The sequence below is a fragment of the Procambarus clarkii genome, chromosome 94, assembly GCF_040958095.1.
Source record: "Procambarus clarkii isolate CNS0578487 chromosome 94, FALCON_Pclarkii_2.0, whole genome shotgun sequence".
NCBI lineage: Eukaryota > Metazoa > Arthropoda > Malacostraca > Decapoda > Cambaridae > Procambarus > Procambarus clarkii.
The window spans coordinates 13946934-13963508 of NC_091243.1; the positions used below are offsets into that span (position 1 = coordinate 13946934).

The 16575-nt window shown below is 42.3% G+C and overlaps 1 protein-coding gene across 1 annotated transcript in view; it reads right to left on the reverse strand.

Moving 5' to 3' along the window:
• LOC123747370 (zinc finger protein Noc) overlaps nucleotides 1-16575 on the reverse strand; it is a 126522-nt gene that overhangs the window by 12250 nt on the left and 97697 nt on the right. The window lies entirely within an intron of this gene.

The window sequence follows — 16575 nt, forward strand, 5'->3', positions numbered from 1 at the left end:
GACCTGACACATGGCCGCTTCGCATCTCATCGCTCACCCCTCACAAAATATCGCTCACTCCCCTCCATTTTTTCCCCCCCGACGGGGTGAGATTTGAAGACACCGAAGCATTTTGAGATGAAGCGGGTAGTGAGGGGTGAGGGTGGGGGGTGGCGCGGGGGAGTGAAACTTGATCGTGTACTGGTGCTGGGAGACACTAGGAGACTCCCAGCACCGCCCACGGTAATTGCTTCATTTTAAACAACATTTAATTGTGGCGTGCAAGCATGGTCCGGCGCGGGAGGCACGCGCGCGTGTGTGTGTGGTGGGGGGCGTGCGTGCGTGCGTGCTGTCCCCCCTACCTCTCTCCCTCCCTCCCTCACCACACGCCCAGCACCAGCGGTGAGATAAAATAGATTCTAATGCGCAGAGGAGGTGTCTGAGGTGGGATAGGGGGAGTGAGGGGTGATGAGGGAGTGATGAGGTGATGAGGAGTGATGACAGGCGACGTGCGCTCAGCTGACCTGCACGCTGTTGCTCTCTCTCTCCCTCCCTCCATCCCTCCCTCAAGATCCCTCACCCCTCCCCCCCACACACACACACTCCAACATCACCTGACACCGCCTCTACCTACCCCCCCCTCCACCCCCACCCCACACCCCCTCTCACCAATCCTTCACTACTCAGCTTACCCCTCCTAGCTCCCCCACCTCCCCCAACACACACACCCGGAAAAATATACTTATTGCCAGTGATGAACCGCCTTGCTGACGTCCCCCCCCCCCTCCTTCTTCCTCTGGGGGTCTGACTCATCCACATATGCCACGCTACTCTAATGATCCCCAACACCACCACTACAACCACCATCACAACAACAACCACCACCACTACTAGTACCACAACCACCACAGCTACCATCACTGTCACCACAACAACCACCTCCAAAACACCACTACGATTACCACCACCGTTACCACCATTACCAGCACCACCACCACCATTACCTTACCACCACCACCACCATCACTATCACCACAACAACCACCGCCAGACACTATAGGGACTCTTTCCTCTGCAGTAGAGATGTTCAAATAGTGCCAAACACATCATTGTTACTCTCTCTAGCATGTATATGTCCCAGGGTTGCTCTAGCATGTATATGTCCCAGGGTTACTCTAGCATGTATATGTCCCAGGGTTACTCTAGCATGTATATGTCCCAGGGTTACTCTAGCATGTATATGTCCCAGGGTTACTCTAGCGTGTATATGTCCCAGGGTTACTCTAGCATGTATATGTCCCAGGGTTGCTCTAGCATGTATATGTCCCAGGGTTGCTCTAGCGTGTATATGTCCCAGGGTTACTCTAGCATGTATATGTCCCAGGGTTACTCTAGCATGTATATGTCCCAGGGTTGCTCTAGCATGTATATGTCCCAGGGTTACTCTAGCATGTATATGTCCCAGGGTTACTCTAGCGTGTATATGTCCCAGGGTTACTCTAGCATGTATATGTTCCAGGGTTACTCTATTATATGTCCCAGGGTTACTCAAGCATGTATATGTCCCAGGGTTTCTCTAGCATGTATATGTCCCAGGGTTACTCTAGCATGTATATGTCCCAGGGTTACTCTAGCATGTATATGTCCCAGGGTTACTCTAGCATGTATATGTCCCAGGGTTGCTCTAGCATGTATATGTCCCAGGGTTGCTCTAGCATGTATATGTCCCAGGGTTGCTCTAGCATGTATATGTCCCAGGGTTATTCAAGTGAGTCAAAAGATTGTCCCAAACTGCGAAAGCTTTCGTTTATTCTTGCATAATTCCTCTTCTCTAAGGAACAGCACATACGTGCGGGTCCATATGTACCTACAGTCAGCTATATGTACACATTCATATATACTTCTAGGCTCAGATGTACGCACAAACGCTCTGCGTACACGCGTAGATATACCAACTCGTCCTCTAAAACTTATTTTGGAATTTTGGTTACGCATGCGTAATGTCACGAAAGTCCTAGTTACGCATGCGTTATGTCACACAAGTCCCAGTTACGCATGCGTAGTGTCACACAAGTCCTAGTTACGCATGCGTAATGTCACACAAGTCCCAGTTACGCATGCGTAGTGTCACACAAGTCCCAGTTACGCATGCGTAATGTCACACAAGTCCCAGTTACGCATGCGTAGTGTCACACAAGTCCTAGTTACGCATGCGTAGTGTCACACAAGTCCTAGTTACGCATGCGTAGTGTCACACAACTCCCAGTTACGCATACGTAATGTCACGCAAGTCCTAGTTACACATAAATAATGACGTCGACGGCTTAGTTACGCAAGCATAATGATGTCACTCAGGTACAAATTTTGTCACAAAGATATACAAAATATATCAAACTGGTCCAATACACACCACACAAGTATAGAATACACCATACAAGTACAAAAATACAAAAAAATAATTAATAGTTTATTCGTATTAATATACATAGAGTATAGTATATTCATATTAATATACATGAAGAATAGTATAGTCATATTAATATACATAGAGTATAGTATAGTCATATTAATATGCATAAATTATAGTATATGCATATTAATATATATATATATAAAGTATAGTATATTCATATTATTATACATAAAGTATAGTATACATATATTAATATACATAAAGAGGAGCAAATTTATTCTGGTATTCATTTTTCATAGCATACTTGTATTTATAAAGCATTGCAATATCACATACATAAAGTCCGGCATATTTAGAAAGCGTAGTGCATACATATTCATAGAGCATAGGAGAGCATACATTATACATTATGCGAGGTGCTGCAGTTATACCAAGCTGATTGTCTGATATACGTAGCATAAAAAACACAAAAGCTGCATTAAAACTTAAAGTCAAAGCCAAAGTTAAAACAAAAATTGAGTTAAATAAAACAAGATGTCACTTTAAAGTGACTAAAGTCACTTTAACAAAGTCACTAAAGTGACTAAAGTCACTTTAACAAAGTCACTAAAGTAACTAAAGTCACTTGAACAAAGTCACTAAAGTGACTAAAGTCACTTTAACAAAGTCACTAAAGTGACTAAAGTCACTTTAACACCTCCAATACAACTGTCTTTGTACACAAAATTATAGGCCAAAATAAAATAAAAACACGAACCCTAATTTCACCTCAATGACCCTGAACACTGAAAACAAGGAGTAAGGTGATACAAGATACGATCCCAAACACCACACCTCTTAATGAGCTTCCGTGGCAATTCACCAAGAGTTAGAGATGTTAGCCCAGACCAGCTCGCATCCACTAGCTTGCCTCCCACGAGGCGGGCAGGTGGTGGCTGGCGTGTAGGCTAAACTACCCTGCTGGTGGTTGAACAATGTGTCAACCCAAGGTGCAGGAACATCACAAATTCCGGATTCTAACGTCAAACAAGTCCCAGTACAACTGGGACTATGAACTGTACACCAGGTGATTGACAGTTGAGAGGCGGGACCAAAGAGCCAGGGGCCAGATTCCCGAAAGCACTTACGCAAACACTTACGAGCCTGTACATCTTTTCTCAATCTTTGGCGGCTTTGTTTCCAATTATTAAACAGTTAATGAGCTCCGAAGCACCAGGAGGCTGTTTATAACAATAATAACAGCTGACTGGCAAGTTTTCATGCTTGTAAACTGTTTAATAAATGTAACCAAAGCCGTCAAAGATTGAGGAAAGATATACACGTTCGTAAGTGCTTGCGTAAGTGCTTTCGTGAATCTGGCCACAGAGCTCAACCCCCGCAAGCACAACCAGGTGAGTAGAACCAGGTGAGTACGTATTATTATACATTTATATTTTACAATATACACATAAGAAATTTACATCAACTCCTGAATGGACCTAGAATTATCGACGAGTTCTTGGGAAAAACCAGTACCCGGATAATGAGAGCAATTATGTGATAATATAAACTCTGACAATTTCCAGCTCATGCGCTACAGAAAAATGAAAATATAAAAACGGAAACCACGTACAAAACGCAGGCAAATCATAACATAGAACGAAAAAGCAATGTAAAGGATTTGGGTGTACTCGTGTCGGAAGACCTTACCTTTAAAGAACACAATAAAGTAGCTATCATTACTGCAAGAAAAATGACAGGTTGGATAACAAGAACTTTTCACACTAGAGACGCTATTCTAATGATGGTACTTTTCAAGACGCTAGTGCTCTCTAGAGTGGAATACCGTTGCACAATGACAGCCCCTTTCAAAGCTGGAGAAAATTGCTGACCTGGAGAGCGTGCAGAGATCCTTTACTGCTAGAATCCATTCAGTAAAACATCTAAACTATTGGGACCGACTAAAGAGCCTAGATCTGTATTCTCTTGAGCCCAGGCAGGAGAGATACACAATAGTTTACACGTAAAAAATAGTAGAGGGGCTGGTCCCAAACCTGCGCACAGAAATAACACCACATGAGACCAGACGGCATGGCAGGATGTGCAGAATATTCCGTTGAAGAGTAAAGATGCAACAGGTACTCTGAGAGAGAACTATCAACATGAGGCTCGAGACTGTTCAACACGCTTCCACTACACATAAGGGGCATAACTGGCCGATCCCTCACAGTGTTCAAGAGAGAACTTGATAAACACCTCTAAAGGATACCTGATCAACCTGATCATGCATTCGGAGGCTAATTGGGACGGAATCCATAAAGGGAAGACTCTTAAAATTATTTTATCTTGGAGATGAAGTTGGCAAGTTACTCCAGCGTAATATACCATTCTCTCAGTCGACTGGATGACGTAGATATGCAGTTAATTATTTACTATATTAGGAGTGAAATTGAATTAAAATCTGTTCTTCACGAAACATGTTAGAACTGTGGCAGTCTAATGCGGTAAGGAATACTTGGTTCCACAAAGCAACAACCCTGTTACTGAACCAGTATTTACCCCAGGTCTTTCCCAAGTCTAAATTTATCCAATTTATACCCATAGTTTCGTGCTATATTTTGTGTTGATAATTTTAATACCCTATTAATACTAAAGGAAAATATACCACTCTATATATAGATGCTAAAGGAAGTATACCACTCTATATATTTATTTATTTTTATTTATTTATATATATACAAGAATGTATATATATATATATACATTGGGATTGTGAGGATACATAGTATAGTAATTACAATCTTGTAAAGCCACTAGTACGCGCAGCGTTTCGGGCAGCATATCGCATATCAGATCGAAAAAATAAATACTTGCCAGTAATTTTGAAATTCTGTTATCAGTCTATAATCTATAGTTGTTAAACACGTCTTAAGAGAAAGCCTGGCATCTTATGAGCTGAAGTCGCCTTCATTCACAACATTTTTAAGGTACCAATCGAGAAAGATTTCCCGCATGACAGGAAAGTTAAATTATAATACAACCGGGGGAGCCAGTCGGCCGAGCGGACAGCACGCTGGACTTGTGATCCTGTGGTCCTGGGTTCGATCCCAGGCGCCGGCGAGAAACAATGGGCAGAGTTTCTTTCACCCTATGCCCCTGTTACCTAGCAGTAAAATAGGTACCTGGGTGTTAGTCAGCTGTCACGGGCTGCTTCCTGGGGGTGGAGGCCTGGTCGAGGACCGGGCCGCGGGGACACTAAAGCCCCGAAATCATCTCAAGATAACCTCAAGATAACAGGTACAACAGGGTTAGAAGGCGGGAGCCTGGAGCTAGACCTCACTTTCCTGTAGTCACTGTTAGGCAAGAGATACGTTAGGAGAGCAGGAGGGATGGGGAGGGAGGGAGGCATGTTAGTGCGATTAGGCCGGGGATGGAAGGGAGGGAGGGAGGGGATTAGAATTGCGAGTGGGAGGGATAGGGGTCAAGGGTTGAAAAATGGGAGTGGTAAGAAGCAGGTGGTCGGTGTTGGGTGATGCTTGGAGACGTGGGAGGAATGTGGGAGGGTGATCGTGGGTCGGTTAATTTTTTTTTAACATGGGTGTTTACACAGCTACCTTAGACTATATGAAGAGTCACATAGTGTCAAGAGTGATACGTAAGTACCTGGACATTTACACAGCTGTCCTAGACTATATGAAGAGTCACTCTGCAGGCGAGGAGTCACAATAACGTGGCTGAAGTATGTTGACCAATCTACACACTAGAAAATGAAGGGACGACGACGTTTCGGTCCGTCCTGGACCATTCTCATGTCGATTGTCTTGAGAATGGTCCAGGATTCCCACCATTTTCTAGTGTGTGGTCTGGTCAACAAGTCACTCTGTATCTACAGCTGTGATACTAAAATTATACATCACCAAACCAACGTTATAATATTAAAAGAATAGCAGCCAATAATCGTCCAATAACGAAGGTAAATTCACTTGTGTTTTCGTACGTGTTTTGTTTTTTTAATCTATAAGATATTCAGATATAAAAAAACATAAAACAAATATTACAAAAATTATTATTAAAAAATATTAAAAAAATATTACAAAAATATTACTACAGATTATTAATGCTTCAGAATAATGAGAGGAACTTAGTTTTAAAATCATGTGTTACAAGTTTCAAGTCTATATGATTACACTTTCTCAAGATATAACACGAAAAGAATCATGCCTCAAAGCTATATTTTTAATTTTCAATATCAAAGTTTTAATTCAATATGGTCAAGCATTCAAAAGGAAACCTGTTAAAAGGAGGGGAAAAAAAAATACAAAATACTCATCATAGACATTAACTAAAATTTTTGTAGACCAACGTGTCTATGAAGAGCAAATGTAGTCATTATTATTATTAACATTTTTATTGACAAAATTAATTACAATTTTGCCTAATCTGAGGATTTCGATTAAGTCTTATTAAAGTGAGGATAATGCTGGAATTCAATACAGTGATACCAGGAGACCACAAGTTGACATATAATCTCATATTCACATAACACTTTCAGGTTGTCGTAACAGAAGTCGTCACCTGAGCATACTTGGTGTAAGAAAAATAGGTGTGAATCTCCCCATCCCTCTACCTCCCCCATCCTTTCCATTCCCTATGGACATCAAAGCTATCTAGGTGTGGCTACCTGCCATTCACGCACTCCCTGTCCAGGATAGCAGGTCACATCTTCTTAACACAAGATAGCTGCAGCCCTGTGTCGAGATTTGTATCATCTCGTTCGTGTATCGTCATTAAGATATGGGTAAAAATATTTTTAATTTGAATTTTAAACTTAGCCTCGCGTATAGCCATGATAGTTATCATTGGTGTATTTTGAGTTTATTGGTCGCTCTCACATGTCAAGAGTGCTGCTGTATGGTACAAAATACAGTGAATAGTTGTTACAGCTGAACCAGTCTGTGTTATGAGGCTACACAACTATGATATTACAAGATATATAAATAAATAAATAAATAAATATATATATATATATATATATATATATATATATATATATATATATATATGTCGTACCTAGTAGCCAGAACGCACTTCTCAGCCTACTATGCAAGGCCCGATTTGCCTAATAAGCCAAGTTTTCATGAAATAATTGTTTTTCGACTACCTAACCTACCTAACCTAACCTAACCTAACTTTTTCGGCTACCTAACCTAACCTAACCTATAAAGATACGTTAGGTTAGGTTAGGTAGGGTTGGTTAGGTTCAGTCATATATCTACGTTAATTTTAACTCCAATAAATAAAAATTGACCTCATACATAATGAAATGGGTAGCTTTATCATTTCATAAGAAAAAAATTAGAGAAAATATATTAATTCAGGAAAACTTTGCTTATTAGGCAAATCGGGCCTTGCATAGTAGACCGAGTATGACGTTCTGGCTACTAGGTACGACATTATATATATATATATATATATATATATATATATATATATATATATATATATATATATATATATATATATATATATATATATATATGTTTGCGTGTGTGTGTGTGTATGTGTGTAAATCACGAAAATTAACGTGATGAAAAATGTGACAGTGTCAGACCACGGAAGAAGAACTGAAACAGGAATTTTCTTAAGTACCCTTTCTTATATTAATACATCTTCAGAAGGAATACATTTTCATTCCTTCTGAAGCTGTATTAATATACGAAAGTACTTACAGAAATTCCTGTTTCAATTCTTTCTCCGTGGTCTCACAATGTCATATATATATATATATATATATATATATATATATATATATATATATATATATATATATATATATATATATATATATATATATATATATATATATACCACCCGACCCCTGGCATGGCGCAGGGGTCTTGTGTTTGTGTTCGTGACAGCTCTGTGATGGATATCTTGGGGATTCATGATATTAAGCGTTCGCACACTTTGTAATAAACCCACTTGGAATGCGACGTCCGAATTTTTACAGTGTTTACGATAGCAGCTTATTGTTTTAGAGCATTTGAACTTACACACGCAACGTGAACACACACACACGCAGACACAGATATACACAATGGCACGAACATACACACAGTATGGAAATAGGCCAAAACGTCATTGAAAGGTGGGGGTCTAAGAGCTAAACCTCGATCCTGCAGCTACAAATAGGTGTGAACAAATGCGTGAAATGGTGAGTAGAGGTCGTTTAAGATGGCTGTGAACCACAGTGACGGGACCCAAGAGCTAAACACCAGTTGAACAAGAGGTAGGTGGGAGGTATACTGCCAGCTGCCTTAAAGGAGAGTTCATAGGCAGCTATGACAAATGTCAAGAGGTTAAGGGGTCATCACATTAGCTGTTTATGAAGCATTCTATCCTGGAAGAGCCTTTATCCTATGCCCTTGTAAGAGAAGTCTTGAGCTTACGTAATCCCGAAAGGACCTTGAGCGTATACCAGCCTAAGAGGGCCCTTGAACGAATACTACCCAAAGAGAACCTTGAGCGTATACCAGCCTAAGAGGGCCCTTGAACGAATACTATCCAAAGAAGACCTTGAGCGTATACCAGCCTAAGAGGGCCCTTGAACGACTATTATCCAAAGAAGACCTTGAGCGTATACCAGCCTAAGAGGGCCCTTGAACGAATACTACCCAAAGAAGACCTTGAGCGTATACCAGCCTAAGAGAGCTCTTTACGCTATACTAACTTAGAATGGGTCTTTATACCCATGCTATCCTGTGACAGCTTGGAGTCAATGGTCTTCACGGCCAAATATCAGAAGTGGTAGAGGATATCAGGTCTAAGTTTTTACCTGTAGGAGACGTCCTCATTGTGATGTGACGTCATTCTAGTTATCTATCTCTCTAAACCTTCGACATACACCAAGATTACAGTGGCAGGGTGATAGAGCTGCCCCACCCCCTATGACGAGGGAGCCTGGTCGATGACCGGGCCGTGGGGACATTGAGCCCCGAAATCATCGCAAGGTATGACCTGAAACCTTGACGAGAAACAGCAGGCATTCCCGTCTGCTGTTTTAAGCCAACGAGGGAAGTATATTACTCTATACTTAGCCTGAAAGGAGGTATACTTAGCCTGTAATTACTCTATACTTAGCCTGGAGGTGGAGGCCTGGTCGACGACCGGGCCGCGGGGACGCTAAGCCCCGTAACACCTCAAGGTAACCTCTTCATAGATTAGAGAAGTTATGATTCTAATGAAATGTCTTAAAACAAAGGAACTGAGGATCGTGCCTGGCCACCCGTTATCTTGAGATGATTTCGGGGCTTTAGTGTCCCCGCGGCCCGGTCCTCGACCAGGCCTCCACCCCCAGGAAGCAGCCCGTGACAGCTGACTAACACCCAGGTACCTATTTTACTGCTAGGTAACAGGGGCATAGGGTGAAAGAAACTTGGCCCATTTGTTTCTGCCTCGTGCGGGAATCGAACCCGCCCCGCAGAATTACGAGTCCTGCGCGCTATCCACCAGGCTACGAGGCCCCCGTGGCCTGGATTTCAATATATTTTTTTATGCGTGTGTGCCAGAGACTTAACAGAAAATAAAAATGATTAAGGCATCGTAAATTTGGACACACGTTTGTGATTTCCTGAAATTTATATAAATGTTGTTGATATAAATTATATGTATAAATAATGTTTATAATTATTTATTCCCCCCTTTTAAGGCGGAATGTTTTTTTTTTTTAGTATTGATTAACGTTATGCTTTATGATTTATAGTTTATTATTTTTGTTTTGTTTTAAATTGTTTCTGGCTAGTGTGTTGATTAGATTTTTGAGTACGATTCTGGTCAATTAATATTTACTAAGTTTTTAAAAAATTTCTTACACTTAATACTTTCTTATTGATTTATAACAAAATCGATTGTAAACATCGATTTATTCTTGATTGTTGTGATCCAAACACGAAGGTTATCATGAGGTTATCTTGAGATGATTTCGGGGCTTAGCGTCCCTGAGGCCCGGTCCTCGACCGGGACTCCTTTTTGTTACACCCCCCCCCCTCTAGGAAGCAGCCCGTATCAGCTGTCTAACTCCCAAGTACCTATTTTTCTGCTAGGTGAGCAGGAGCCTCAGGGTGAAAGAAATTCTGCTCAATTTGTTTTTTCCTCCGCCGGGGATCGAACTCGGAACCCTAGAACTACGAATCCCGATCGCTGTCTACTCAGCCGTCAGAGCCACAATTCAGAGCATATTCAGTATCCAGAATGAATATTCAGTATTCAGAATGAATATTCAGTATTCAGAATGAACATTCAGTATTCAGAATGAGCATTCAGTATTCAGAATGAACATTCAGTACTACACATAAACGTACAGTAAATATACATTAATTTGTCTGTATGTATAGTCGAAGCAAATATACATTACTTTGTACAGTTCTCGAAATATGTTGAATTTTGTTTAAACGTCACTATTTATTTGCTAAATATTGTGTTCTCTCACACTGTTGTGGAAACAAGTGCTATCATTTTTCATTTTCCAGGAGATACGAGGTGCTAAGATGCGGGGTTAGTGCCAGGAAACTTCTGACTGGTAGCCACTTGAGACACCTTTTGTTTTGGTAGTTTAGTCTTAAGGGGGAAGTGAAGGGGGTCGTTATCTTGAGGTTATCTTGAGATGATTTCGGGGCTTTAGTGTCCCCGCGGCCCGGTCCTCGACCAGGCCTCCACCCCCAGGAAGCAGCCCATGACAGCTGACTAACTCCCAGGTACCTATTTACTGCTAGGTAACAGGGGCATAGGGTGAAACAAACTCTGCCCATTGTTTCTCGCCGGCGCCTGGGATCGAACCCGGGACCACAGGATCAGTCGAGCGTGCTGTTCGCTCGGCCGACCGGACGTGAACACAAGTGGCACTCCTATTTTTACTCCTATTAAATTTAGTGTCTGGATCAGTAATCTTATGTTTCACATACAGACGAGGAGTCACAATAACGTGGCTGAAATATGTTGACCAAACCACACACTAGAAAGTGAAGGGACGACGACGACGTTTCGGTCCGTCCTGGACCATTCTCCAAGTCGATTGTGCTTCCTGCCTTTGCAAGCAGCTAAGGGGCGACGCACGCTATCTGTTTAGCGTCTCTGTGGTGAATAGATCAGAGGACATTACGAACGGTCGGTCTGTTGCTCCTCTGTGGTGTATAGACCAAGTAGCCACAGACACGGACGGCAGGCAACTAGGTTTTCTCCCCTAACAGCAGCAGACCCAGTGACAATAACTTCAACACCTTGAAAGGTGTCTTCAATTCCTCTTCTGAAGCTGTATCCAAGGAACAGGTTGCAGTAGGGATTATTGTAACTAATATGTCACACATGAGTCGAGCATAGAGAGGTATAAGGCTTCTTGCTTAAGACAAACACACACTCAGGCACTGTTCATTTGTAAAGCCCCGTGGAAGTATTCTGACCGTGGATATTCCATGCTGAGGTCATGATGACATCTTGCAAGAGCAGTCGAAAATCAAGAGCAACACTAGCACTAGTTACGAGGGGGGCTAGTTACTAGTAACTCCGAGAGCAGGTGTTGGAAGACGGAAGGCTCAACACGGCAAAATGTGAAACAGATGTTAGCAGATGTTTAACAGAGCCTGTGTGTGTGTGTGTCAGCAGGATTGCCAGCCCTCCCCCACCACCCTGACGACGGACACCGTGCAGGCAGTCGATTCCCTGTCTGGCCCATTCACTTCAACCACCCATTAACCCCCACCATCACCCACTACCCTCACCCATTAGCATCACCACCCACTAACACCCACTATCACTATCACCCATTAGCCTCACCCACCACCACCCACTATCACCATCACCCACCATCACCACCACCCACTAACACCCACTAACACCCACCAACACCCACCAACACCACCATCACCTTCCAATATATTTATTAGTGTACTACTTTTAGTATTAATAAGTATTAATATATTCCAAGATGTGTAAGACTTAACATGTGTGCGAGTCAATGTAGTTACATATAGGGGAGAGAGAGAGAGAGAGAGAGAGAGAGAGAGAGAGAGAGAGAGAGAGAGAGAGAGAGAGAGAGAGAGAGAGAGAGAGAGAGAGAGAGAGAGCGGGGGAAGAAGATGGTCGAAGTGAGATGAAGGGGAAGGAGAGAGGGAAGGGAGAGGGAGGGGTCAGGAGCGAGGAAGGGGAGATGGGAGGGGGGGAAGAAGGGAAGGGAAGGGAGCCAGGGGGTATATTATCCGTCTCGCTCAGTCTGTTGCAACAAAAGGGTTGGTCATCAGTTCATCATCATCGCCTTCATTAATCTGAGGGAGCCGCGGCAGGGAATGAAAGCCAGAGTTGCCCTAATTGTTGGTTAGTCATCCTCCTGCTGCTGCTGCTGCTGCTGTTCCTGCTGCTGCTGCTGTTCCTGCTGCTGCTGCTGCTGCTGCTGCTGCCCCCCCTCCTCCTACTCCTGCTGCTGCTGCTCCTGCACCTCCTCCTCCTTCTCTTGAAAACTCCAAACTCTTATAGAGAAGACTTTGAAATGAAAGTAATAATGGAACAAGAGGAGATAATTCCCTAATTCCCACATTAACATCAGAAGCCCATATAAACAGGAGAACATCGGCAGCAAAATATAACAGCTTTAACACATCTAAATAACAACTTTTTCTAGAGAATCTATGCAACCAATGTGAGACCGATGCTGAAATATGCAGCACCGGCATGGCATCCGCAGCTAATAAAGCAGGAAAAACAAACTGAACAAAGAAGTACAAAGGCTCACAAGTCGAGCCTGGCCTCGGGCCGGGCTTGGGGAGTAGAAGAACTCCCAGAACCCCATCAACCAGGTATCAACCAGGTTTGCCACGAGACTATAGTGCCAAACCTGAGAGGACTGAGCTGTGAGGATAAATTAAAGGAACTATATCTCACAGCACTAGGAGAGAGAGAAGGAACAGAAGGGACATGATCTCGACATGAAAGATAATTATGGTAATAGACAAGATGGACAAAGACAGCCGCTTTCAACCAGGAGACAAGAGGACACAGGTGGAAGCTGGAAACACAATTGAGTGGAAGGAATGTAAGGAAATACTCGTACCCTGTATGGGTGGTCAAATAGTGGAACGCATTGAAGGAAGAAGTTGTAGAAGCCACCTCCATCCTAATCTTTAAGGCCTAGATACGATAAAGTCTTCGAACTACTGGACAGTTAAAATTAATTGCAAAAATGTACAATGGCCCTACTTCACTGTAGTTAGCTAGGTATAAGTACCTTCTTTCTTTACCTTTCTTTACCTCTTTAACCTTCTTTTTTTAACCTTTACCTTCTTTTTTCCTCTTTCTTCTTCTTTACCTTTCTTTACCTCTTTACCTTCTTTCTTCTAATACTTCTCCTCTATATTCTTCTCCCTTTTCCCTTTTCCTCATCCACCTATTCCACTTTCCACTCCACCTTTTCTTTGCGTTTTATACCTCTCACAAGAGTTAGTAGTTTAGTTCATTTATTATGCACCCCATACCCATCTTGTGGGCGGTAGTGGAAAGGGTTACAGAGGCACACAATGGGCTCAGGGACTGAACCTCACAAGTTCATTTAGCTAAGCAAGTTACAATCTTGATGAGCTAGTTACAAAATTCAGTATAAGTCGTCACATCAACAATGGGTTCGAGCCATGAACAGTTAGGTATTAATAAAATTACCAGTGGTTAGCCTCTCGTTTGGCTTTATATAAGATTGTTTAGTTATCCAACCAAGAAAAATGGGCCTATCCGGCCCCCCATATGTGTGTGTCCGTGTGTTTGTTAGTATCCGGCTGCCTGATGGGAGGGGGGTGGGGGGTGGGGGGGGCGGGAATAGTCCCGTTTTCTGTGCGTCAAGCCTCGAAGGGGTGACTCCAACTCCCGCACCTGCTCGGATGTCAGGGACGTCTGAGGACTCTAGGGATGTCAGGGACGTCTGAGGACTCTAGGGATGTCAGGGACGTCTGAGGACTCTAGGGATGTCAGGGACGTCTGAGGACTCTAGGGATGTCAGGGACGTCTGAGGACTCTAGGGATGTCAGGGACGTCTGAGGACTCTAGGGATGTCAGGGACGTCTGAGGACTCTAGGGATGTCAGGGACGTCTGAGGACTCTAGGGATGTCAGAGACGTCTGAGGATTCTAGGGATGTCAGGGACGTCGAGAATTCGACTTCTATTATTATCAAACGCTGATTTTATGTCATTATTTTTGCTGTTGTTGAGTTCTTGCTATTGCGTCATGGTATTCCTTTATGAATGAGTTTAAATGGATATAAATAGGAGTTGCTTTGAATGGCTCAATAGACTTTTTGCCGTTATCTTTTGTCTTTTAACGTGCTGTTCAATGCAAAACTAATTCCCCTCCTAGGCAAAGATCACAGAGTCTCAAACCAGTGTAGCGCTAACTTTCTGATAACGTAATGTTATCTTGCTGTGTCTGCCATTGCAATTGCGTAGTTATTTAATTAATTAACATTGTAGCATGTGTTCTAGTGAGCACTTGGATTCGTGAGGATAACGAGTCTTGATCATTCTAACTAAATAAACGTATTTATCATTAACCAAATCGCCTTCTAACTACGACCCTTGATCATTATAACTAAATAAACGTATTTATCTAACCAAATCGCTTTCCAGCTACAGCCAGCTGCTAGGGGGAAACAGATGCTTTGTAAGTCATCACTCATGCCATCATCACTCATCACCATGAGTAGACTCATGGCCGTCACCAAGCAATTTAGCGAGTCATGCAACCTATTAACCCACAATGCACTTTTATGTTGTTCCACATTACACGTTATCGCTAGTTAATGAGAGAGAAGTGTATGAGCTTCATATTAATTATATTTAGTAATGGCTTCATTGCTATCCTTTGAGTGGTGGTTGATCCCCTACCCGTCCTGTGAGAGGTGGAAGAATGGCTATAGAATCCTATATAATGGGTTCAGGAACCAGGGAGCCGGTGGCTGAGCGGACAGAACACTGGACGCGGGATCATGTGGTCCCGGGTTCGATCCCGGGCTGTTAAGCCCGGGATATTGTTAAGACACCCCCATCATTTCTTTAAGGAGAGTCTTTATATATATATATATATATATATATATATATTATATATATATATATATATTATATATATATAATAATATAATAAAAATATATATGGAAGGGAGTACCACCTCTGGCTGGAAGAAGGGGGACCCATAGCCTCGGAGGAAACCACACATAACGCATTGGAGGGAATGTGGGTCCCCTCCAATACAGTTTCTGTGTGCTTTTCTCCTACCACCCCTATTTTCTCCTATATATATATATATATATATGTCGTACCTAGTAGCCAGAACGCACTTCTCAGCCTACTATGCAAGGCCCGATTTGCCTAATAAGCCAAGTTTTCCTGAATTAATATATTTTCTCTAATTTTTTTTCTTATGAAATGATAAAGCTACACATTTAATTATGTATGAGGTCAATTTTTTTTTATTGGAGTTAAAATTAACGTAGATATATGACCGAACCTAACCAACCCTACCTAACCTAACGTAACCTATCTTTATAGGTTAGGTTAGGTTAGGTAGCGGAAAATGTTAGGTTAGGTTAGGTTAGGTAGGTTAGGTAGTCGAAAAACAATTAATTCATGAAAACTTGGCTTATTAGGCAAATCGGGCCTTGCATAGTAGGCTGAGAAGTGCGTTCTGGCTACTAGGTACGACATATATATATATATATATATATATATATATATATATATATATATATATATATATATTCATGCTACAAACGAGTGGAGAAATAGCAACATCGACCATAGTATCCGTACCCGCATTGAACAACACCTCGACATCCTCACAGACCAACATCACCTCAGCACTGAAACAAGGATTATCAAGAAACTAACAACATTATATGGAGGACCTATGGCAATTCCACGACCAAGAGATGGCTTCCTGAACCTTGCAGGAATTAACCTCACTGAGGACCAAGTCACTCTCCTAAATCTGGGCATAAACTGTCATGTTATGTCCAGACCGAGTGAAATGGCCCGGAAAGTAGAGTTGGAAATTCTGTTGGACGACATATTCGACCTCGAGACACAAAAGAAGGTCACTACCAAAGATACCTTACAAGCAGAACTTATTGCAGAAGGAGGAAAGAATCGAGGCAATTACAGAAGCACCATACTGTC